The following is a 26,271-nucleotide window of genomic DNA, read 5'->3' as shown; positions in this document are numbered from 1 at the left end:
CTTGAAATCATGGCTGTTACATGCACGTGTAAAAACTGTAATGGCCAAGAGTAAAGACTGGCCTCTGCTGAAAGAGCTCTACTGCCCATCTTGTTCAGTGTCTTTTGTGGGCTTGCCCTTTCAGCAGAAGGATGAAGGCTATGCATGAGCCTAACATCATTGGCTCCTTCTCATTCAGGCTGATCTAGTTAATGATGTGGTATGTTTGACTTTTTAGTAACAAAAACCAACACTAAACTTATGTATACTATCCTCCCTTAAAGAAGCCATGCACCCACATAGGAAAGTTCATTTCATTAAATTCTTCCATCCTAGAGGAGGCAATGATTCACCTATGCAGAGTTTCACCCAAGCCCACAATGCTAGGGAACAAAAAGTAATTTACCATGATGGAATCCCACATGACAAGGGAAAGGCACTTCATAAATAAGGAGATGTGATCATGGGCAAATGACCAGGGTATCCACCATTCCTACCACATACTGCACAATCCAGGAATGCCTATCCTAATAGAATGTTGAGATTATCTTTTAAAAACACATTTAATGTATTTTATTAGAAGTGATACTCTGTCTGCATGGTTGGGGTGGTACTCTGAATCAATGAGCATTATATGATGTTTTATGCTGATAGGTATTCGTCTATTCCTTGGCATAATAAGCAAGTAATGAAAGGAGTGACCTGTCTCAACATCAATAATCCACTTAAGAATGTTGTGCTTTTTGTCCTTACAAATTTAGGCCTTGCTGGAATAGAGATTTTTGTTCCCAGGAGAAACACACTTTTATGTTTAGATAGTAAGAGTTCCACTAAACATAAAGTTATAATTTGGATTGGTTATGCTGGGTTAATATTCCAATGCATTAGCAGTCAAAGAAGGAAGTAATTATGCTGGCAAGGATGATTTATTCTGATTATCATTACGTCTTGAGGTTGTTACTATATACTAAGGTGGGTAGAATACATCTGGAACCCAGGAGATTCACTGTGGTATTACCTGGTGCTTTAACATCCAGTAGTAACTGTCGATGGACAATTACAGTAACTGTGGTCTGTTGGTGTTAATCTGGGATTCAGAACCTCAGAAATATATCTCAGGGAAAAGAAAATTAGAATGGATGGAAGAAGACAGAAAATGAAAACCAGATGTGTTCTTGGGACCAACTGCATCATCTTGTCCTACTTGTCTGACTTGTCCCACTATTCCTATGTTGTAACTCTTTTTGTTTTATTTTGGCTTTCTTCAAATATCCTAAGTAAGCAGTGACAGATGGAGTGAACTTCATGAAGGGAGAAAATGAATCTAAGCATTGCAAAGGGTGATGGTAGCAGTCACTGAGAGTCCCCTGTATATGTCCCTTAGACATTATTGCTTAGCTGTAATAAAAATTACTTCCAGCTGTCAATATCTGCATCTTGGTGCCAGTGAGGTTTCTTTCGGAACCATGGAAGTCAGCTCTTTTCACATTACAGAAGTTCTAAGAAATAAACATGTCTCAAGAACAGCCCTTAGCCAATGACTGTAAGAGATGGTGTGTAAATACCCCAATTCCCTGTCCTTTTAAGAGGGATAGTTTTGTGCTGAGTGTTTTTCACCATTTCACGGCATTTTCCCTACAGAATTATGTTTCATTTGTTCCCTGTGATACTTTGTTTAGTAATTCACCCTTTATTGGCTGACTCTATTTCTGTGGAAAACCTCTCTATTTTTCTGTTGGTATCTGCTGCACCCTCAAAATAAACTACTTGCTGTGATATTTTTGCTTATTTTTGACTCAAATAAACATTATGTAATTTTCATATGGGTATAATGTGAATACAATAGTTTTGTTAGGAAATTCTGGAAGAAGATAACATTGAAAATTTTTAATTTCATCGTGCATAAGAATTTTTGAGTTCCTTGCATATACCAAAGAATAGTGTATATATAAACACTTAGTATATAGCATATATGTATATATATACTATTAAGAACAGTATATATAGTCTGTATTATAGTGTTTATCTATATGTATGTATATAGATAATACCAAAGCTAGTGTGTATATTTATATCTATTCTTCTCCAGTAAAGAACATTTGTCTGCACTCTGTACTCATATATATATGAGTATATATATATATATGTGTGTGTGTGTGTGTGTGTGTATACACAATTTTATTTTGTATAAGAATTTTTGAGTTCCTTGAATATACCAAAGAATAGTGTATTATATTATATAGTGTTATATAATATAGTATATATTCTATATACTAGTAGTATATACACACACATGCACACACACACACACATACACAATTCTTTGATATATGCCAGGGGACTCAAAATTATTATACAAAATGAAATCGTATATATGTATGCACATATATATGAGTGCAGAGTGCAGATAAAAGTTCTTCTTTGGAGATACACATTTGTGAGTCATCGATTTAGATGCAGTCATTGAATATTTGAATGATGTCTTCCAGAAAGAGATTATAAAGTGGAAAAAGCCAAGGATCTAGCTTTGGAGGAAGAGGATGGAGATACAAAATAAACATGAAGTAGTCAAAATGTGGGGAGAAAAACAAACAGTGTTAAAAGTAAGACTGTTTTAATAAGGAATGTCAACCATTCTGCTGAGATAGCTGGTAAAGTAAGAGCTGGGTAACAGCTACTGATGTTTAGAAATAATAAGATTTCTAAGTATTATTGATGTTTAAAAATACTGAGATTTGCTGGTAATTTTTGAAAGAGTAGTTGCAGAGGAGGACAGAAACTGTAATTCAAATCGTAGTTCGTTGGCAAATGAGTAATAGTTTCAGAAATGGAGGCTGTGAATATTGTCAACTCATCCTAGGAGTTGGCCATTCAGTGGGAAAGGAAAGCTAAGGAAGCTGGTATTGAAGAGAAAGGAGAAATTGGGTGATTAAAGAAAAAAAAATCTGCCCAGGGCACATTCCTTTCACAATCTTGTTTCTTTATAATTTATTACTGTTTGTTACTAGCATTGCCATCATTCTACGCATCTTGAAATAGGCTGTATTTTTTATTTCCTTTTATTTTTTACACCTATATGGAATGAATGGTTGACTTAACAAATTTCACATACTTTTTAAATTGAATGTATGTTTATGCCTCCTTCTATCACTTTTACTTAATTATCTCTTAATAATACTCTTCATCATCTTTCCCCTTCTGCATCAGTGCTGCCAAAGTATAACTACTGAATTGTAGACATGAATACAAACTCAATGAAAGCTTTCAATAATTACTCAGATTATTTAAATGGTATTTAGTGTTTCCAACCTACTTATCCTTCCCCATAAATGCTATCAATTTGGCACTTCCATACCTTTTTTATGCCATAATCTTTTTTTTTTTTTTTTGAGGTGGAGTAGCTAGACTGGAGTGCAGTGGCATGATCTCAGCTCACTGCAACCTCTGCCTCTCTGGTTCAAGCGATTCACCTGCCTCAGCCTCCCAAGTTGCTGGGACTACAGGCACGTGCCACCACACCCAGCTAATTTGTGTTTTTATAGAGACAGAGTTTCACCATGTTGGCCAGGATGGTCTCCATCTCTTGACCTTGTCATCCGCCTGCCATGGCCATAATCTTTATATTTTATTCTCTTTCTATCACTCATAGTATTTTAGGTTTTGTGTGTCTTCAAGCTTGTATAATGTGGGGTCCATTTGTACCACTAAATACTACAAACTTTAAATATAAATTTGGTTATAAATCTAGGTATTTATTCAGAAGGTCCAAACTGTTACAAATTTTAAAGGGTGACAAACACTATAAACATCACAAACTTCAAAATAATTATGTTTTTATTAATTAATTGCTTGACATTTTTGTATTTACTTCACTTAGACACATACACATTGATGACCTCTTTGAATGAAAATGATTTTGTAATATTGTGTTCCTTAGAGAAATTACAGTTAAATCAATCTTCCCTCTAGCATGATTGGCAGGACATTTTTATTATTACAAGATGAGATGCATAAATATGCCGTACCACATATTGGTTGTTTTTTTTTTTTTTTGGTATAACACTGCTGAAAGTTTGATCCTTTGAACAGAAGAGTTCTGAAAAAATATATTTTTTGAATCCCATGAAAACAGGGAGGAAAAACTCAGATTTGCCTTTTTGTCATTTTATATACCTCATTATCAACTAGATTCCTGACAGGATAGAAGGTCCATTCTGACTGTGCATTGAGGCAAACTCTTATCTTCTGCTTACAGTTTTCTACGTCTATTTGATGTTTAGAAGAAATTTTCATGGAATATCTTCTTGCTCCATATACTATTTTTCTACACTAACCACATACTTATAGTGCTCAGTGCTTAAAAAGTGTGAATAAAGATATGTCTAATGTTCCTGCACTTTCATGTCATAATACCATGTATGTCATCTATACGTTAAGGGCAGAAAGAGGTATTCCAGGAATACGTTTCTACATTAGTTCAGTTATTAAAAAATGGACACAGAAGTGGCTAGGTTTATATCATGAAACCCCAAATAAGTGCATTCTCCGTTCAACTGGCTCTTAGCCAGATTCCGAAAATATTCATGTTCACTCAAACACTACATAAAATAAGACCAACAAAGGGGGGTCAGGGTGTAAAGAGAAAATAATCTTCACAGCAATTTAAAATTGCATTACAGAAAGATTTTACCTTGTAATCATATTGTTTTGCAAAACACCCTCTACTCAGAGTTGTGGAAGATTCAGTGCAAGCGAAGCAATTGATGCTTAAATTTAAGCTTTATTCACTTCATAGTAAACCTCTCTCTCATATGATGCATATGTACTCAACATGCATGATCTGATTTTTCACATCACCTGCAAATTGCAGGTTGGCTACCACTTTTTCTTTGAAGAAGCTGTAATCTCTCCTGAGCTGAACTACCATGGCAATTTATTTCCACTTCTCTGAATGATACTTCTGTCTCCTCTTTTTGACTTGTCTTACCTCCTCTCCTTCTCCCCTTCTCTATACTTTTCTCTTTCTATATATGTCATCAAGTTATTGACTAGGGTTAGGAATATATATACACACACACTACAACCTTTGTAATGACATGGCCTCTGCAGAACAGATTTATTTAAATTGCCCACAATAAACATAGCATTTAATGTCAACTTCAGCAGATATACAGTGAAATATTTGCAACCGTATCAAATAAATAAGAATATTAAATTTGAACATGATGACGAAAAGGTTCAAAGAAACAAATCAAAGAAATAATTTCAAAGAAGACTAGCAAAAAAAAAAATACATCAGTACCAGAAACAGCACCCTGGTTTGCCTCAGGAAGAAAAATCCATAGTCTGATGTATAGGATTATTAGGTGTCAACTTGATTGGATTGAAGTGTGATGGTTATTATTAGGGGTCAACTTGATTGGATTGAAGGATGTCTAGATAGCTGGTAAAGTTAAAACAATTTCTGGGTGTGTCCATGAGGATGAGGGTGTTGCTAGAGGAGATTAACTAGGAGAGGAAGACCCACCCTCAATGTTGGTGGGCACCATCCAGTCGGCTGCCAGTGAGGCTAGAACAGAGCAGGTATAAGAATGTGGGATATGCTGGCTTCCGGAGCCTTCCAGTCTTTATCTTTCTCCTGTGCTGGTTGCTTCCAGTCTTTAGACATCAGACTCCAGGTTCTTTGGCCTTTGAACTCCTGGACTTACACCAGTGGTTTGACTGCGGCTTTTCTCAGGCTTTCCGCTACAGACTGAAGGCTACCCTGTGGGCTTCCCTATTTTTGAGGCTTTTGGTCTCAAACTGAGGCACTACTGGCTTCTTTCTTTCTCAGCTTGCAGATGGCCTATCATGGGACTGCTCCTTGTGATCGTGTGAGCCAATTCTCCTTAATAAACTCCTTTTCATATAGACATCTGTCCTATTCTGTCCTGCTGGAGAACCCTAATACACACAGTGAGTGAATCCTTAGCTTTTTTACAGTTTCCAATCAACTCCTGAGTTCAGGTTCAGTATCTGCCTGAGACTGAAGAAAACAGGCAAGGTATTTCTATCCTAAAACAATCAGGCAAAAGCTGCAGCAAGCATATGTCTCTTTAGAGACACATATCCTCAACTATAGCTTAACTGGCAAAACAAAAAGTGGGTACCCAAAGCTGCTTAGGCAGGGGAAACAATGTAAATATAGTAGAAAACTAATTGCATCAGTAAATATAGGCTAAGTTATGCAACAGTAAAAACTACCACAGGAATCTTAGTCAGTCATAGCAACAAAATTCTATTTCTCTTTAACAATGTATGTCTATGTTGGGCTGACTGTGGCTTTTTATGTTATAGCCACTGTGGGACCCAGGCAGATGAGCAGCTGCTACATGGTACATTGCTACTCATTTGGACAGAAGGGAAAGAGACACGTCAGCTTGTGAACTTCTGCCCCAAAGTGACTCATGTCTCTTCTACCTATATATTTCATCAGTCAAAGCAAGTCTTAAGGCCACATCAAAGTTCAACAGGGCATCATCTTCTCACATGAAAAGGCGCTACAGGGACAGGAACTGGAACTTCTGGCAACAAGTAATATAATCTGCCATACTAATAAACTGTATTTTATCCATGCCATATTTTGCCATGACCCTTGATTCCTCTTTCAGAAATATGTGTTTAGAAACTTTCAAACACTTTCTATTTAGAAAAAAGAATCCATTAAGATACCAATAGATTGATCCCAACAAAAAGGTCAACAATATTTGAGTGGCAATTTAAAGCTTTCAAAGCACTTTCAACTAAATATCTCATTTGTTCTTTCAAAGTACTCTATGAATATTTGAACTTTAAACTTTGATCTTAAATATACCTGTTCTTTTTATTAACCCATATTGTACTTATTTCCAAGTAAAAAATATTATATGTCCTGGTACTTTATTTCTTTTTAGTGTTTCATGATTTGAATTAGATCATAGTAAACTGGGATTAATAAAAATTATTATTAAAATGTTTATGGATTTATTAATGCATGTGTATTTCTTTTGTGTCCTGTTATATCTTTTATTTTCACACCATCTCCTGTGACAATTTTTGTTCTTGTTAATAAGCTATTGTCATTAGCAAATCCTACATATTACCTGTCCTGCTGCTCTCTTAATTTTCTTTAAGCAGGCCATTGCTATTTCATAATTATCCTGCTTTCTTAAATAATTCTAAATCTCATTTCCAAACGTCATTCTCTTCACAGACTTCGTATACGAATTTAGATGGGCATAATTATGGATTGTAAGAGCCTGAATAAATCCTAGAGTTTATGGAACTCTTTTAAAAGATGACATAACAGACACAGAGAGATAGTGACTTGCTTGAAATATCAAAAATAATCAGGTATATTAAAGTGCTATAACTGAGGTCTTTCCATTTCTGATGCAACAGTCTCTCTCATGGTCTGCCTTTCTTTTGCTTCATGAATTAACATACCATTCTCGATCTGGAGCTTTAGTAGTTTGCTCTAGTCTTTATTTTCTCGCCAGGTCCACTCTTCACTCTGTGCTGGTCCTATTCTCTGTGTGCAGGCTGTCCTCTACCTGGCCTTCCAGCTTCTGCCTGAGCTTAGCCCATGGCATGCACCGGTGAGAGTAGGGATTCTGGAAAGAGTGAGAGATCTGTGTTTGCGTTCTTATGGCTTCTTGCATGCTAGGCTCGGTTGATTCACGGCTAAAGTTTTTTTCTCATCTGTAAGAGATATTCCTGTCCCAGCCTTAGCTGAACATTCTGTTGGGCTCTGGTAACCATGTCTTACCCATACTCCTTACAGGCTTAGGGGAAGGGATGACTTCCTGCATTGCTAATTAGATTTTTATAGTATCCATGCCAAATTTTGTTCTTGGCAACAAGTTATGTAACAACCTTCTGAGTTTGCTTAGGCCTGTCCAAACCTTTGTAAATAGTGTCTTCATTAAAGTTTTAAAATTGTCACCTTTGAGTTTATATCTATTTCCTGTCCAAATCCTTACTGATACAGGCTATATTCCTCTGATTTCAGCAAAGGGGCTATGGTAAAAATTATTTGTCTGTTAGTAGAAGTGCTTTGTGGAAAGAAATGGGTTCTTCTTGTCCTGATGCTTGGTTATGTCTAAGTGTAAGCTGTTGAAGGTTGAGTTCTGTGGAAGCAAACATGAAGACAATGTTTGAGGATCCAAGTATTTACTAAGGATTGACATCCGTGAAAGAAAGGCCAATGAGGTAGAGCTGGTCAGTCAGGAAGTCATAAAAGGCTTGGAACTTAGAGTCAATATTACCTGTTAGAGGTGTCTGGCATTGGGCTACACTACCTCGGCTTTTATACACCTTCCTCAATCAGCAGATGCCAGCTGCCATAGAAAGAGAATGGTCAGAGAGACCTCATCCAGACCCTAAGGAAGTGCTGGGTTGAGGCTTGTCTTCACTTTCCACATTTCACAGTTTGAAAGCACACTATTTCTTAAAGGTTATCTGGGTGATATATCGCTCTATCTACCACACAAATTGTCATACTTCTGTTTACGTGTATATCATTATTGCTTTTTATAGAATTACTGGATATAAGATACCTAGTCAAATTTGAATTTTAGATAAATAACAGATAAATTTTAGTATAATTATATCTCACGCAATATTTAGGAAATACTTATTTAAAAATCATTTGTTGTTTACTTGAAATTCAAATTTAACTAATACTTTGTTTTGCTTTGTTAAGTGTTGTTTCTAAGTCAGGAAATTCTAATATTTTTCTTCTATTAATAGAAGCAGTTTTACAGCATATTTAAACATTTCAGCCTCTAAAACTGGACCCCATTGATTCAAAGATTGTTTTTCTACTTAGCAGCACTTTAACCTTAGGAAGGTTTTTCAATTACTATGGGCTTTAGTTGTTTTATCTTCAAAATGGGGAATACAGGAGAGCTTCACTTATAAACTGTTTTGAGGATTACATAGTTATTAAAGGTAGAACATTGAAAAATTAATGATACATATAGTAAGTGTTCAATAAACCTTAGCAATTGGAATTATTATTTTTATTACATCCTGTCCTTTTTACTAATGCAATACTATTCAATATATATTTTTAGAGTGCTGTAAGATGGTTGACTAAGAGGTAGCCTGTCTTTTCTAAAACACTATATTCTAATAGGGCAGTCATATGTCAGTTGAAAATAATATAAGCACGTTACAAATAATGCCATGAAAAAAAAGTCTTGTGGTGAATGTAGTATTTTTTTTTTATTGTACTTTAGGTTCTGGGGTACATGTGCAGATCATGCAGGATTGTTGCTTAGGTACATATATGGCAATGTGGTTTGGGGCCTCCATCCCCTCATCATTTTTATCTGGTATTTCTCCCCATGTTAGCTCTCCTAACCCCTGCTAGCCCTCCCCTGCTCCTCCCCAACAGACCTCAGTGTGTGGTGCTCCCCTCCCTGTGTTCATGTGTTCTCATTGTTCAACACCCGCCTATGAGTGAGAATATGTGGTATTTGATTTTCTGTTCTTGTGTCAGTTTGCTGAGAATGGTGGTTTCCAGATTCATCTATGTCCCTACAAAAGAAACAAACATCATTTTTTATGGCTGCATAGTATTCCATGGTGTATATGTGCCACCTTTTCCTTGTCCAGTCTATCATTGATGGATATTTGGGTTGGTTCCAGGTCTTTGCTATTGTAAACAGTGCCACAATGAATATATGTGTGAATGTGTCTTTATAGTATTTTTAATTACCAAGTACAGAATTGGTCATTTAAAAATTGAACAATAATGTGATTTCACAGAGATTGTGAAATTTAAGCTGGACCTGGAGGAAGACTATGATTTTGACTCATGAAGGTGAAGCTGAAACACACCTGAAAAGAAGAATCAACTAAATTTCATCTTAAACGTAAGCTAGCTAGCATTCCACCTGAATTTTCGACAGATATACAAGAACAGAGAGAAGATGGAGACAAAAAATACAGTCAAAAACCAACATGGACAAACAACTTCTTAAAATATATGAGAAGAAGTGAGTTATATTACAGCATGCAGATGGACTAAAAACTGGTTAGAAGATATTTCATACTTCTCTTTTTTTCTGTCAAAATAATCTCATGTCTTTTAGAAGGTTTATAGAGATACTTTTTAATTCTTGGTCCATCTGTTGTAACATTTTGCTGGTGATGAAAGTGGTAAGTCAATATTTGTTTTTCTTTAGGGATGCCTGTTCTCCTCAAGGGTGACGTTAATTTGACATAGAACCTCCTATCCCCCAGAGGTTATCAGTTACTTTGTCAGTGTTTCCAGTGTCCCAGGGATGCCCACACATTTGATGATCCATTAAAAGGACTCAAGAATCTTAGCATATGGTTGTACTCACAGCTAAGATTTATTAGAGCAAGAACCAACAAAGAGAAAAAAACAGTGTCTAGAGAAATCCATGTGCAGATTTCCTATGCTCTCTCCCTTCCACATAAGGTCACAGAGAATATGCACACCCTCTAGCCCCAAAAATGCAGGCACACCTGGGTGACATTTCTACCCAGGTAATCTTGTTTGAGACATAATTTAGGGTTTTTAGTGGAGGCTGGTCACACAGGCATTCTCAGTCTAGCAACTACAAACATTCCAGACTTGCTGCACACCTGGGTGACATTTCTACCCAGGTAATCTTGTTTGAGACATAATTTAGGGTTTTTAGTGGAGGCTGGTCACACAAGCATTCTCAGTCTAGCAACTACAAACATTCCAGACTTGCTGAAAAAAGCACGTTTTCACCATAAAGCACATTGTTTGTATAAACAATGTAGACTTAGAGACACATCCTTATCATTTTGAGAACATTTCAGAAGACAAGATTTCAGACAGCAGACAAGGGCCACCCTTGTAAAGAGCTCTTTTAGTTACAGCCTCCAACCTGCCATGTTGTCATGTCTGAGTACAGTCAGTATGTGAACAAGGCCATACCTCATCCATCTCCATGAGTTCAGGGGCTCAGGATGGATTGAGCTGAGACGAAGGGACCTGATATCAGACTATTCCTCATTCTATGAAATAACTTCAGATTATAACCTCATTTATTGTACCCCAATAATAGGGTGAGGATACTTCCTAAATGGTTGCAGAAGCGACGACCAGAAGTTAATGAGGGTGGTGGAAGAACTCTACAGCCTCTGCCCTGCTAAGGTTTCTTCCTTTTAGTAGGTCTTACTCCTCCTACCACCACTCACACAGCAGTTTTAAAATACCCACCCATCATCCAAGGATTTCTTACAGTTTTCTCCTTTCCTTGAGGTTCTACCCTTTGCAATTTATCTGGGATTTCTTTCCAGTTTGTCTTAGGGTAGAAATCCAGCAGTCTTGCTACTTCAGCATCCAGGTAGGCACTAGATAGACTGTCATTTAAAATTTTTTTCTCTCTTATTTAACTTTAAAATCTCATATACCCTTATTAAAGTTCTCTTGAAAAATACACATCCAGCCAGAAAATAAAAATATAAGAAAAGAAACCAAAACTCATGTGCAACTCTACTGTAAAGAAATAAATCAGTTAGCAGCTTGTGGTAGATCTTGCCAGTAAGTTTCTGTTTTTCTCCCTATGGGCCTTTTGTTTGAAGTGTAACACTGACATCAGGTTTAGCCCACTCTTAGTCTATTACTAAGTGATGGAATATCTAAAGACATCTGGTGAATTGTCTAGCAATTCCTAATTGAAATCTATTTGTCTATGTCGTGGAAGAAACCTCTGGGGAATAATATAAACTAGGACCATTTAGGGGATTCAGACAGTGCAGTTTTGCGTAGAAAACTGGTGGGACTATTCAAGAGAAGTCTATTAACGGAAAATAATTAGCTTTTTAGGAGAAAATAAATTTTAAAGTAAGAGAATGAGGTATAAAACTATTAACTTGATCTTAATTGTTAAGGAGTAATACTGGACAGAATATGGAATTCGTCTGCAGGATTTTTACATTTCTATTCGGTCCCCATTGGGCTCATTTCTGCGACCTATGAAGAGTAGGGATAGAGTACCTTAAATATGTTCCTAAAATACTGAATGAGCCTATTCATTGAAGTACGAAACATATTACTGTACAAACACTGCCTAGCATCACTCTAACAGGAAATAATCTTTCTTTAATCCTGTCTTTCAGATGTCCTTAGTAACAGGCCACCATAGAGCTTTGCCATCGAGACACCCAGACACCACAGAAACCAAGTCCTTCTGTACAATGGTGGCAATAAGTGAGTAAACGCCATGCCTGGTGAAACAAGAGACAAAAGTGCCAAGGGTAGCCACCATAGTTAGAGTGCAGTTTATGTGTGCTGGGATTTTCACAGCCTGCAATCCAGCAGCAGTATTTATTGGCCAAATGAACCAGTAGTAAAAATAAACATAAAACTGTTTACCTAGAATTTAATGAAGGGACTCACGTACCCCTTGGAAAAGTAGGAGAGGAGCATCAAAACCTTGCAGGTATGAACTTGTTTGTGAGTTCAACGAAAGATAGGTTCTGGCCTCCAGTAAATTCCCTAGGGTTGCTACTACTGGAATATCCTCGGGCTGGTGATGCTTGTGAAATATGAATTGCAAAATGTATAAACCTGTGTGGTGACTATGATATGCCTAATTGAATCCCAAAACTAGAAACATGGTTTTGCAAAATATTTATGACATATAGCAGAAAATGTTGATGGTTTTTAGATAACATAATGTTGAAAATCCTAGGACCTTCAATATTTCATTTGTTTGTTGAATAAAAATTGAATTTGAATTGTTTATGATAGTCCATTTGGTGAGTTTATGTTGATAGCAAAACAAAGTATTAAAAATCATTATGCTAGGGGTTTCTTGGACATATGCTGCCCAGACAAGTGTAATAGCTCTAAATTTTCTATGAGATGTCTGAAACTTAGTGCCTCTGGACGAACTGGGACTATGGCTCAGGTTTGATTCCCAACCCACTAGAAATCCTTCTGTATTGCCAAACTTCATGTGAGATGCCTCACTTCATTACATCAGGGCAGCAGTGTTATTTTCCATTCTCAGCTAATGTATCACACATTGGGTCTGCTGATCTGTACTTAGTCAAACAACTTTATCTCCACTTGAAGAATTGTGGCTTATACATGAACCAGCTATTTCCCTTGAAGACAATCTGCAACACATTTCCTTGCTTTCCTGTTCTTTTACTTTGTTTCTTTTCCTCTTCCTTTTTCCTGGCTTTCATTTTTTGGTCAATTCATAGTTATTTTTAATAAGCTTATAGCATGATTCAGTTCAAGCAAACAAAACTTCAGTAATTCAGAAATAAAAGAAAGGTAAAAGGTCTGAAGTAATAACTGAGTAACTGAAAGATAAATAAAGGCAGCAAAGTAGAAAAAAATCCTATTTTTGTAGGATCTCTAAATTTACATAAATGTTTTTATGTTGTATATTTGTATTTAGATGAAGAATGTACTCTAGTATAACAGCCGATTTTTAAAGAAAGAGAAATAATTGTAAATGATATGGAGAGGGTAAGAGAATTAGGTGCAGGAAAAAAGGGACAGAGATATGGAGGGAGGAAGTTGGTATGTACTCCCAAACAAAAATACTGATAAAGAAAATTCTGAAATACTAAAAAAGCTAGAATTCGCTGATTTGATAGACACCTGTGTTTTCTTAATTTCTTGATTCGTGTTATAAATTTATCTGACTTTTTCGGTAGTTAGGTAATTATGGATAGGTTATTTTTGAAGACGAGTGCATCCAATTCTTTAGATTTTATCTGCATTCACCTAGTAAAGGCAATCATTTACGCTATAAGAGAATAAAGAAAGGGCATCTGAAAGGCGGATGCCTGTGAAGTCAGTCTTGCTTCCTTAAACATTAACAACCAGAGCAAAGGGTGGGATGGAGACTTCTGAATTGAAAATATTTAGTCAGAAATGGATCTTATTACATGGCCTTTAAAATATGATTCACTGGAGGATCCTAGTAGTGTTCTGTCTATTGGCAATTACGGGACTTAACCTAGATTTTAATTTTTCATTACAAAATTTCAATCTTTTTCTACTTCAAAGATCCCCAGTCTGAACATGCAGATGAAATTTGTGTGGCTGTTTCTCCATAGGAGGGGATCTCCTAGTTTCTCCCAGTTCTTTTGCAGCTGCCTTTGTTTCTTTGACCTTCAACTTATAAGCAAAACATTTAGGTTTGTAGTCACACCTCTTCTTAGACATCCGGGTTGAAATCTCTAAGAACATCTACTTTTTAAGAGGACAGTGAAAATCCCTTAAGTTAGGAGCTTTACATTTTATCACTGAACAAATTAATTTTACTTTTTAATTTTATATATTTCTTACAATTACATACTCAGAGCTATGAATATTTCACACTAAATGAGAAGATAATTTTATCTTTCTGGTATTAATTAGTTGGCTAAAAATATATTTGGCTCAGGGGAAAAACAGATACAAAGGAATTTTTGTGAGTTTTTTTAGGATAAATCTACGTATGGAATATAACCATGTTTTTATAAAATTACTTTTATATTTTTACATTTAATCCAAAAATTAATAAATAAATAAAAAGAAGGAAAAAAATAGTTATGGGAATCAACAATTAACATAATATTGTGGAATAGAAAGCAGTTTTTTTTTCAAGTTTAAGGTTTAATTGACAAATAGAAATTAGATATATTTATGGCATACAACATGTTTTAAAATTGTATACATTGTGTAATAAATAAAGCTTATAAACACACCCATTAGCTCTTATATGTTTTACTTTTTGGAGGTGAAAATTTTTAAGATCTACTTTCTGAGCAATTTTCAATTATACGTTAAATTTTAATAACTATAGTTACCATGTTGTACAAAAAGATTTCCAAAATATGTTTCTCTTAATTAAAAATGTGTACCCTGTGACTAACATCTCTCTATCTTCCCACCCATGCTTAGCCCCAGATAACTACCATTTTCTTCTCTACTTCCATGAGTTCAGCTTTTAAAAATTCCATATATAAATGACATGATTGCAGTGTTTGCCTTTCCGTGCCTGGATTCCTTCACTTAGCACAATGTCTTTCAGGTTCATCCATGTTATCACAAATCGGAAGATTCCTTCCATTTTAAGGCTGAATAGTACTCCATTATATATATATATGTATGTGTATACATACATGTGTGTGTATGTACACGTATTATATATGTATGTGTGTATATATACATCACATTTTTTATTCATTCATCTATTGATGGACTCTTAGCTCAATTCTATATCTTGGCTACTGTGAGCAACGCTGCAACGAGTAGGGAATGCAAATATATCTGGCAAACTGATTGTATTTCCTTTGGATATATAACCAGAAATGGGACTGCTGAATTGTGTGCTATTTCTATTTTTAATATTTTGAGAACTACATACTGTTTTCTAAAATGGTTGCACCAATTTACGTTTCTACCAGTCGTATACAAAGCTCTCCTTTTCTCCATATCCTCACCAATACTTATCTTTGTTTTTTGTAATAGCCATTCTAGAAGGTATGAGGTGATATTTCATGTTGTCTTAATTTATATTTCCCTGATGATATAAATATAAAAATGTTGAACATTTTTTATATGCCTGTTGGCCATTTTTGTCTTTTACTGGGAGAAATGTCTATTCAGGTTCTTTGCCCATTTTCTAATCAAGTTGTTTCCTTGGTATTGGCTTTTAGAGTTCCTTATATATTTTGGACATTAATCTTTTGTCAAGTGTATGGCATGAGAAGAGTTTATCACCTTCTGGAGGTTGTCTCATCACCCTATTGATTGTTTTCTTTGCTTTGCAGCTTTTTCTTTGACGTAACCTTATTTGTCTCTTTCTATTTCATTACCTGTGTCTTTGGGGTCACATTCAGAAAAACTTTTCCTAGAGCAACGTCAAGGAGATTTTTCTCTATGGTTTCTTCGGAAATTTTCTAGCTTCAGACCTTACATTTAAGGCCTTTTTGAGTTGAGTTTTGTATATGATGTGAGATAAGGATCTAATTTTATTTTTCTACATATGGATATCTGGTTTTCCTAATGTTATTTACTTAAAATACTATACTTTCCCTATTATGTGTTCTGGCACATTTGTTCAAGATCAGTTGGCTGTATTTATTTCTGGGGTCACTCATCTGTATATTTGGTCTTATGTCTGTTTCTATGCCAATACTCTGCTGGGTTTTGTTTCTCAGAAAAAATTATCTTATTTATACCTTAAATTAACAGATAAAAATCTTATGTATTTATGATATACAATATATTTTTAAAGATATATATGTACATTGTAGAATGAATAAATTAAGCTAATTAACATATGTGTTACAATAAAAATCATTCTTTATATTTAACACTTAAAATCTATGCTCTGGGTACATCTTAAGTATACAACACAAAGTTTTTAACACTAGCCACCATATTGTGTAACAGATCTCTTGAACTTGAATATCATGTTGTTTTCATAACTGTGCTTCTTTTTTTTTAAGAACAGGTCTTACCATGTTGCCCAGACTGGTCTCCCAGCCACCTCAGCCTCCCAAAGTACTGGGATTACAGTCATGAGCCACTGCCCACAGCCTGGTCTCAAACCCCTGGCTCATGCAATTGCCTGCCTTGGCCTCCCAAAGTTCTAGGATTAGAGGTGTGAGCCACAATGCCTGCTCAATAACTATACTTTTGTAATATATTTTAAAATCAGATAATGTCATGTCTCTAGTTTTTTTTGCTATGCCCAAGACTACTTTGGCTCTTTGGTGGTTTTGTTTTTGTTTTTGTTTTTGGTGGCTTTTTTTTTTTTTTTGAGTTTTCATACAAATTTTAAGAGGTATTTTATTTTTGCAAAAATTGTTCACTGTTAATGTATAGAAACACAGCTAAGTTTTGTATGTTGATTTTATATTGTGCAACTTTAATGAATTTGTTTATTAGTTTTAACAGTATTTTTGGTGAAGTCTTTAGCATTTTTTAAATAAAATATTATGTTATCTGCGAACTTTTGATTTGAATGTATTTCACTTATTTTTCTCCCCTAGTTGTCCCAGCCAGAACTTCTAGTACTATATTTAAGGGAATTATTGAAAATGAATATCCTTGTTTTGTTTCTCATCTTAGAGAAAAAGCTTCAACTTTTCACCATTGATTATGATATTAGGTGTGGGCTTAGTATATATGGCCTTAATTATGTTGAGTAACATTTTTCTATACCTAATTTTTTGAGAGTTTTTTTAACATTAAAGAATATTGATTTTTTTCAAATGCTTCATGTTAATCTAATGAGATAATCTATAGTTTCTGTCCTTCATTCTGCTACTGTGGTATATCACATGTATTAATATGTATATGTTGAAAATCCCACTTGATCATACTCCATAATCACTTTATTGTGCCTTTTAATCAGTTTGCTGGTATTTGCCAAGGACTTTGACATTATTGTCCATCAGGAACATTGGACTGTAATTTTCTTTCCTTGTCGTGTCCTTTGCTGGCTCTGCTATTAGGGTAAATCTGGCCTTGTAAAATGAATTTAGAAGTTATTTCCTTTTCTTCATTTTTTGAAAGAGTTTCAGAAGGTATTAGTTATTTCTTAAACGCTTGGTAGAAGTAAGCCATGGAGCCATTGGGTCCTGGGCTTTGCTTTGATGGGAGCTTTTTCTAATTAGTTATTCCTTTTTCTTACTCATTGTCTGTCTGTTTAGATTTTGTATTTCTTCAGGATTCGGTTTTGATAGATTGCATATTTCTATAAATTTATTCATGTATTGTAAGTTATTCAATTTGTTGGCGTATAACAGTTGATAGTAGTTTTTATTTCTTTGTATTTCTTTGATATGTATAAAGTTACCTCTTTCATTTATTGTTCATTTGAATCTTCTCTCCATTTTCTTATTTAGTCTGATTAAAGGTTTAAGAATTCAGCTCTTTTTTTGATCTCTTCTATTGCTTTTCTAGTCTCTATTTCATTTATTTCTGCTCTTATATCTGTTATTTTCTTTCTTCTACTAGTTATAGGTTAGTTTTTCTTTCTATAGTTTATTGAGATATACAATTTGAATTTTTATTTCAGTTCTTTCCTTTTTATGAATATAGACTTTTGTAACTATAAAATTTCCTCTTAGAACTGCTTTTTCTGCATGTCATAAGTTTTGGCATATTGCTTCCATTTTTGTGTGCCATTTAATATTTGTGCCATTTAACATTTACAATATTACAGTAAATATTCCTTTTGGCTGTTTAGGAGGATGGGGTTTACTTTACATATATTTGTTAATTTTCCAAAAATCTTTCTGTTTTTTATTACTAGTTTTTTACCATTGTGGTCAAAATATGTACTTGATATGAGTTCAGTCTTCTTAAATTATGAAAATATAAATGTGTCCTCCCCCCTCAAACAGGGCTTCTAAAAATAAAAATACATGTGGTTACTTTGAAGGGGTATATGTTAACTAAGGTATTGTATCTATTCTTGAGAATTCTCTAGCTTTTTATCCCCACCAAGACAATTATGATAGTCCTGCTCCTTGCATGTATTTGTAGCAGAGGGGAAGATTTTTTAAGTAGGGACATATTGCAAAATCTTTCAAATTATGTCACATTGACTAACACTATTCTTCCTTTAGGCGAGGATCTGCCTAGAAATAGAAAAACCACATGATATCCTATGGTTTTGTCCCCATCCAAATCTTATCTTGAATTAGGTTCCATGATATCCATGTATCATGGGAGGGACCCAGTGGGGAGTAATTAAATCATGAGATCTGATGGTTTCACAAGGGGTTTTTTCCCCTTTTGCTTGGACGTTCTCTTTCCTACCATCCAGTGAAGAACGACATGTTTGCTTCCCCTTCTGCCATGTAAGTTTCCTGAGGCCTCCCCAGCCATGCAAGACTGTGAATCAATTAATCCTCTTTTACCTTTAAATTCCCCAATCTTGAATATGTCTTTATTAGCAGCATGAGAATTAACTAACACAGTAAATTGTTAACAGGAGTGGGAGCTGCAATAAAGATACCCGAAAATGTAGAAATGTACAAGCAACTTTGGAACTCTGTAACAGGCAGAGGTTGGTATTGTTTGGAGAACTCAAAGGAAAATAGGAAAATGTGGGCACGTTTGAAACTTCCTAGGGACTTGGAGGGCTCTGAAGACAGGAAGATGTGAAAAAGTTTGGAACTTCCTAGTGAAATGTTGAGTGGAAAATGCTGATAGTGATGTGGACAATGAAGTGCAGGCTGAGGTGATCTCAGATGGAAATGGGGAACTTGTTGGGAATTGAAGTAAAGGTCACTCTTGTTATGCAGAGATACTGGTGGCATTTTGCTCCTGCCCTAGAGATCTGTGGAACCTTGAACTTGAGAGAGATGATTTATAGCATCTGGCAAAGGAAATTACTAAACGACAAAGTGTTTAAGAGAAAAGAGCATAAAAGTTTGAAGAATCTGGAAAATTTGTAGTGTGATGATGCAATAGAAAAAATACCCATTTTATGGGAAAAATTCAAGCTGGCTGCATAAATTTGCATAAGTAATAAGGAGCCAAATGTTAATCACAAAGAGAATGGGAAAAACATCTTCATAGCATGTCAGTGACCTTCACAGCAGGCTCTCCCATAACAGACCTGGAAACCAAGGAGGAAAAAATGGTTTTGTGGGCCAGGTCCAGGGCCCCTTTGATCTATGCAGCCTCAAGACATTGTGCCCCAAGTCCCAGCTGCTTCAGCACAAGCTGTGGTTAAAGGGGCCAAGGTACAACTTGGGCCATTATTTAAGAGGTGCAAGCCTCAAGCCTTTGCAGCTTTCAGTTAGTGTTGTGCCTGCAGTGCACAGAAGTCAAGAACTGAGGTTTGAGAACCTTTGTCTAGTTTCAGAGGATGTATGGGAACACCTTGATGTTCAGACAGAAGCTTGCTGCAGGGGTGGAGGCCTCATGGAAAACCTCTGCTAGGACAGTGTGGAAGTGGAATGCAGGTCAAAGCCTTCACACAGAGTCCCCATTGGAGCACTGCCTAGTGGAGCTGTGAGAAGACGGTCACCATTCTCCAGACCCCAGAATGATAAACTGATAGCTTCCACTATGCACCTGGAAAATCTGCAGACACTCAATGCCAGCCCATCAAAGCAGCTAGTAGCGGGGATGTATTCTGCCAAGCCACAGTGGTGGAGCAGTTCAGGCCATGGGAGCCCACTTCTTCTATCAGCATGACCTGGATGTGAGACATGGAGTCAAAGGAGACCATTTTGGAAATTTAAAGTTTAATGAATGCTCTGTTGGATTTCAGACCTACATGGAACATGTAGCCTCTTTGTTTTGGCCAATTTCTCTCATTTGGAAAGGATGTATTTCCCCAATGTCTGTACTTCCATTGTATCTAGGAAATAACTAACTTGCTTTCGAATTTATAGGCTCATAGGCAGAAGGAACTTGCCTTGTCTCAGTTGAGACTTTGGACTTGGACTTTTGAGTTAATGCTGGGATGAGTTAAGACTTTTGGGACTTTTGGAAGGGCCTGATTGTGTTTTTAAATGTGAGAACATAAGATTTGGGAGGGGCCAGGATGAAATGATGTGGTTTGGTTGTGTCCCCACACAAACTCCATATTGAATTTTAGTTCCCATAATCCACATGTGTTGCAGGAGGGAGCTATTGGGAGGAAATTAAACCATAGCTGTGGTTAACCACATGCTGCTCTTGTTATAGTGAGTTCTCATGAGATCTGATGGTTTTATAAGGGGCTTTTCTCCCTTTTACTAAGAACTTCTCTCTCCTGCCACCATGTGAAGAAGGAAGTGTTTGTTTCTCTTTCCACCATGATTGTAAGTTTCCTGACACATCCCTAGCCATGTAAAACTGTGAGTCAATTAAACCTCTTTTCTTTATAAATCACACAGTCTCAGGTATGCTTTTATTAGCAGTGTGAAAATGGACTAATACATCACAATTTAGAGTTTATTTCCTATTCCCCAAAGAAAACATGTATAACATTGTAACAGTAGTATAGATTTGTGGATACCATGCTGAACCAAAAATAAAGTGAATTCTTCAATGCAGGCTCTCACTGGAGCTCATTATTTTCATTCTAGTGATGTGAATTCATATTAGAGAAGTAGATTTTTACATTTCTCCCTGTGGGGTATCATCATCATATCAAACATTCAGATATTTAATTCAACAAATGTTGTCATCAAATAAACCCCATTTGTTCAGATAACTTTTGTATTTATTTCATTTCATTGTGTTGCTATTTTTCTGGTCAGGGAAAAAAAGAATATATTTTTCCCTGTGGCATCAATTGGGCTGCATAGGCCGCTACCTGGCTGTGAAATGTCAGGCTGATTCAAATACCATTTTAAGTGATGTTAAGTGTTTTCTGGTATGGGGCTGAACATCATCTTTATGGAAGCAGAATTTTGACTGAAAGGGTCACATAGGCAAGCAAGTGTTCATGAGTTTTAAAATAGGAGCATGTATTAGAAGTTCATTGGGATTTAATATTTGAACAGCCAGGATGGGCATGAAACATGAAGAAAGAAGTGTATAGTTTGTAAGTCCTATTTCTCCTAATCCCATATCATTAGTAATTATTCATTCTACTCTTAAATAATGGACATTAACATCAATATGGGCTGAGGTCAATATTAGATGGTGATTAAAAAATTATAGACAGTCCATGCCCTCCAGGCAGCACTGGATAATTGGGAAGGGCAGATATGCAGCAAGAAAATTAAAGTGCAAGGTGAATAGTGCTCTAACAGATATGTGTGAGGTCCTAAAACAGTAGAAAAAAGGTACACTTTCTACTCTCTGTGGAAAGAGAATAAATCAAGAGCTCTCACAGAGAAGATGGTATTTCAATCTGCCTTTACAATCAAGCCCTTCACAATTGTATTCATAGAATGTGTACATATATACTATAGAGGTGTGTGTGTGTTTAGGTATATAAAATCTGTATCCTGCTCAAACTATTGTGTGTGTGTATGCGTGCATGTGTGTGTGTGTGTTTCAGTAGGACACAGACTAGGCACAATATACTGTAACATGTTGGCAGCAAATTATCACAGTGTAAGGCCACCGAATGTTAAAAGCCATCAGAAATAACAGAATTAACATAAAAAAACAGAACATAAAAACATACATTTTGCAGCTCATAATTGGCCCATTTTAGCAAAACAGAAAAAAAAGGTTCTACACCAAAAATGCAGTTTTTGTCACCAAAGGAAGATTTGTCTACTCCTTTTTTTTTTTTTTTTTTTTTTTTTGCTGTGACATTTTCAGGCTGATTCAAGGCACTGTGGTTGACATTACTTCTATTACTAAAATATAGTTGTTACTGAGTACCAGATATTCTTAGATTTAGTGTTGAGAGATGTTTTGGATATCCATCCTTTATTTATCTGAGCATTATCTGGTAGTCACTATGGACTCAGTGGGAAGAACAATGAACTTAGAAACAGGAAACCTTGGGTATATTACTGTGACCTTAGAGCAGCCAGATAATATCCCTACATCTCAATTTCCTCATCAATTGATTCTGAATGACTTTTGCAAATTAATTTACAAGGCTATGTTACAATGAAATGAGATAATAATTACTAATGTAAAATTGAAAATATGCAAGTACTAGACACAGTGCATTGTAGATTGAAGATTGAACACTCCTCATGAAAGGTTAAAACTGTGACATCACATAATTCAAATATATAAATTTGTAGACATTTTGAATAAGCTAAAAATAATTTGTTTTACCAATTTTTTAAAAAGCTGGAATAGCTTTCATACTCTCAATAAGAATTATTTAGAAAAATACATATGTACCAAGCATTTTACATACTTATTTTGATTTACCATCATGATACTATAAGGATATAAGTATTGTTTATATTTTTGATGAAAATACTATAAGTTTGAGAGTTTAAATAACTACCTTAATATGTGATTCGTAGTAATGGAGTGAAGATAGCCATAATTCTGAATCAAGTGTTTTCCAATAAAGGAGAGAAAGGATAAGATCAGACTCACCTGGGAACCATTTTGAATCTTGGGCTTCTAATTTGATAAATTGTTAGAAGTGCCAAGACTGGGAAATTGGGTAAATTTATTTTGAATTTTTCTCCCAGCTCTTTAGAATATAGACACATTTATTCTTCTCTAACTGGGCTGCTCATGTTAAAAATATAATGGGAAAACATGTAACTTCCTTGTTACCAAGCAGCAAGTTTTGGGGCAGTGATAAGCCAAAACCGAAATATTTCTAATGGATACTTCTTAACGTATTTTCCACACTCTGAGTGCAACATTTGTGCAGGGTTTACTTGGATCTTGAATGTGGATTTAAAAAATAAAGGAGGACGTATACTATAAAGTAAGTCACCTATAATCTACCCACATTAAAATTTCTTTTAAGATAGAAGTGAGAATTGCCACTTTCCAAACCTCCAGTGCCAGCTTCCTGGGAGAAATCATGGAGAATCATTTTGATATGTACTTTTTGAAAGAGTCCTTTAATTCAGCAAGAGATTTATCAGGGGTTGAATCTATGCTGTGGAACAAGAACAGTCAGCCCACTGCTATTTCTGAATTTAGGCACGTGTATGTTTTTAGCTAGGATAGGATAGGTGTGCTGAGGTAATAAACACATAAAATGTCATTGGCTTAACATATTTTTAAATGTTTACTTTTGACTGAGGAACCTCGTGCTGCATGTTCAGGCTACTATCCAGGGATGCCCTGCCCTCCAATTGTTGGACCAGATTCCCCACACCACTGTCATATCAACACTATGCCCTACCACCTTCACAGCGGGGTAAAAAGTGGAAAGGCAAACACTGGCCTTTAAAACTTTCCACCTGGATGTGACACGTGCCACTTTTATTTGAATCTTATTTGCCTAAAAATGATGTGAAGCCACACTTAACCTGAGAAGAGGCTATAAGTAGCTTCCTACAGAATACCTCGATAAAGAAAAAAAGATATTAGTAAATGATTGTAATGCTCACAGTATCTGCTACGTTTGACAAGCACATTTTATATGAAAGAGAGTAGTAATACAGCTTATTAGTCTTCAGGTGAAATCAAAGTAACCTCTCCTGTGTTTGATTCTGAATTCTGTCATTCATGTATTGCCCAGAGGCTGTTGTTTCTTTCTCTGTGACTAGTTTTATTTCTTCTTTTATTGTAGCAGATACCTTTTTAATTTTCACTATCTGTCACAAATTCTTAGTCTTCAGTTATGTACTTGATACTTACATTTAAGAGCCATGTCACAATTATCTCATGAGGGGAATATTCAGTTATGTAGTAGAGCTGGCTTTTCTGAATATACAGAATTGAGAACTTCCTAACAATATGTTTAGTGATATGCCAGTACTTTGATAGAAGCCATAGCGAAAGTTTTAATACCATGGATATCAACAAAGTTAGGTTTGTTTACTGCCTGTTTGTTTCATTTTCCCAGAGAGCTGGATGTTTAATACATACCAACATATCACTGAGAGCATTGCTTCTTCTCACATATTCTGCAATATGTGGAGGAGAAGACAGAAAGAGTTTTTATCTACATCCATAGTACTATGAATGGGAAAATTTTACATAAAATTATGGGCCAAGAGTAAAGTCAGAAAAGTAAGTCCAAATTATTTAAAAGGGCAAATAGAGCCATGGGAGATCCAGAAGGAATGGAGAAGAGGAACAGTGCGTTTTTAAAGAATTCCTTCTAGTATGTGTTTGCCCTTGCCAGATAGATCATTTTCATGAGATCCCATAGTAAGTAAAATAAAATTTTAAAAAATACTCTTATTCAAAGACGCGGGGTTTTGAAGAAATATGAGGTATTTTAATTCAATGTATTATTTAACTTCTGAACTTAAAACAGATCCCATGATGGATTTAGAAAATAGATTCTATGACATTGAATTAGAGACCTTCTCTCCCTGTGATATAATCTGCTTACTCACAAATTCTGCAAGACTGAGTTTTAGGAAGTGTCTAGGTTGTGTTCTAGAACAGCAGGCCCCAACCTTTTTGGCACCAGGGACAGGTTTTGTGGAAGACAGTATTTCCACAGACCAGAGGACAGTGAAGATGGTTTCAGGATGATTCAAGTGCATTACATTTATTGTGCACTTTATTTCTATCATTATTAAATTATCATATATAATGAAATAGTTGTACAACTCACGATTCTGTTGAATCAGTGAGAGCTTTGAGCTTGTTTTCCTGGAACTAGACGTTCCAATCTGGGAGTGATGGGAGACAGTGACAGATCATTAGGCATTAGATTCTCATAAAAAGCAGGCAACCTAGATCCCTTGCATGTGCAGTTCACAATAGGGTTAGCTCTCCTATGAGAATCTAATTCTGCTGCTAATGTGACAGGAGGCAGAGCTCAGACAGTAATGCAAGTGATGAGAAGCAGCTGTAAATACAGATGAAGCTTTGCTCACTCACTGCCACTCTCCTCTGCTGTGCAGCCTGGTTCCTAAAAGGCCATTATCCAACACTAGTCTGTGGCATGGGGCATGGGCAGCCCTGTTCTAGAGAGCTATCTATACCCATTCTTGTCATAGAATCTTTAGCATAGAAAAATCCGAGTAAATATGTTAAATTGACCTAAATTTGAAACCCTGATACAATTGCAGTCTGTTTACCTAGTTTGCTTCAAATATCCTATAAGCATTGCTGGATAAAAACACACATATATTTTAGAAAGATATTTTTCTGGAAGGCATGGGGATACAGGAGTCTTCGTTAAACATGATCCTGAGATCTCTGTTAGGAATATAACCTTGACCTCTAGTGACACTGTTGTTGCGACTTAGTTGGATTCAGATTATGAGATCCAGTTAAAAAATAAAAGATAACTCTGTAGGGTAATGTACATGTTCTTATGAAAAACATCACAGAATTTTATACTAATAGGAACATTGGTTTTCTACAAGGTTATTGCACAAAGAGATACAGACTCTTCATTATCAAGTGATAAGAAATGTCATCTAATTTCTTAATATTGCTAAAAGTTATACTTACTTATATTAATATAAAACAGAGTTCGGACAAGGAGGAAGAAGAACATTAAATGTCAGTTATAGTAACTTTTGCTCACATTAATATATAGTTCAAATCACATTAATCAGGTGTATGCCATGGACCTTCTCTGGGTGTTTTTTTTTCTCATGGAATAGGAGTTCATAAGCCATAGATAAATCCATCAGGGAGTACTGTTACTATTTCTGGGAACAAAAGATGGTTCCAGAGCTACTGAATAAAGTTTGGACAAGACTTTTAGAGAAGCCAAG

The sequence above is a fragment of the Callithrix jacchus genome, chromosome 7 (assembly GCF_049354715.1).
Source record: "Callithrix jacchus isolate 240 chromosome 7, calJac240_pri, whole genome shotgun sequence".
NCBI lineage: Eukaryota > Metazoa > Chordata > Mammalia > Primates > Cebidae > Callithrix > Callithrix jacchus.
The sequence above is the reverse complement of the archived record's forward strand: the minus strand, read 5'-3'. Positions refer to the sequence as shown.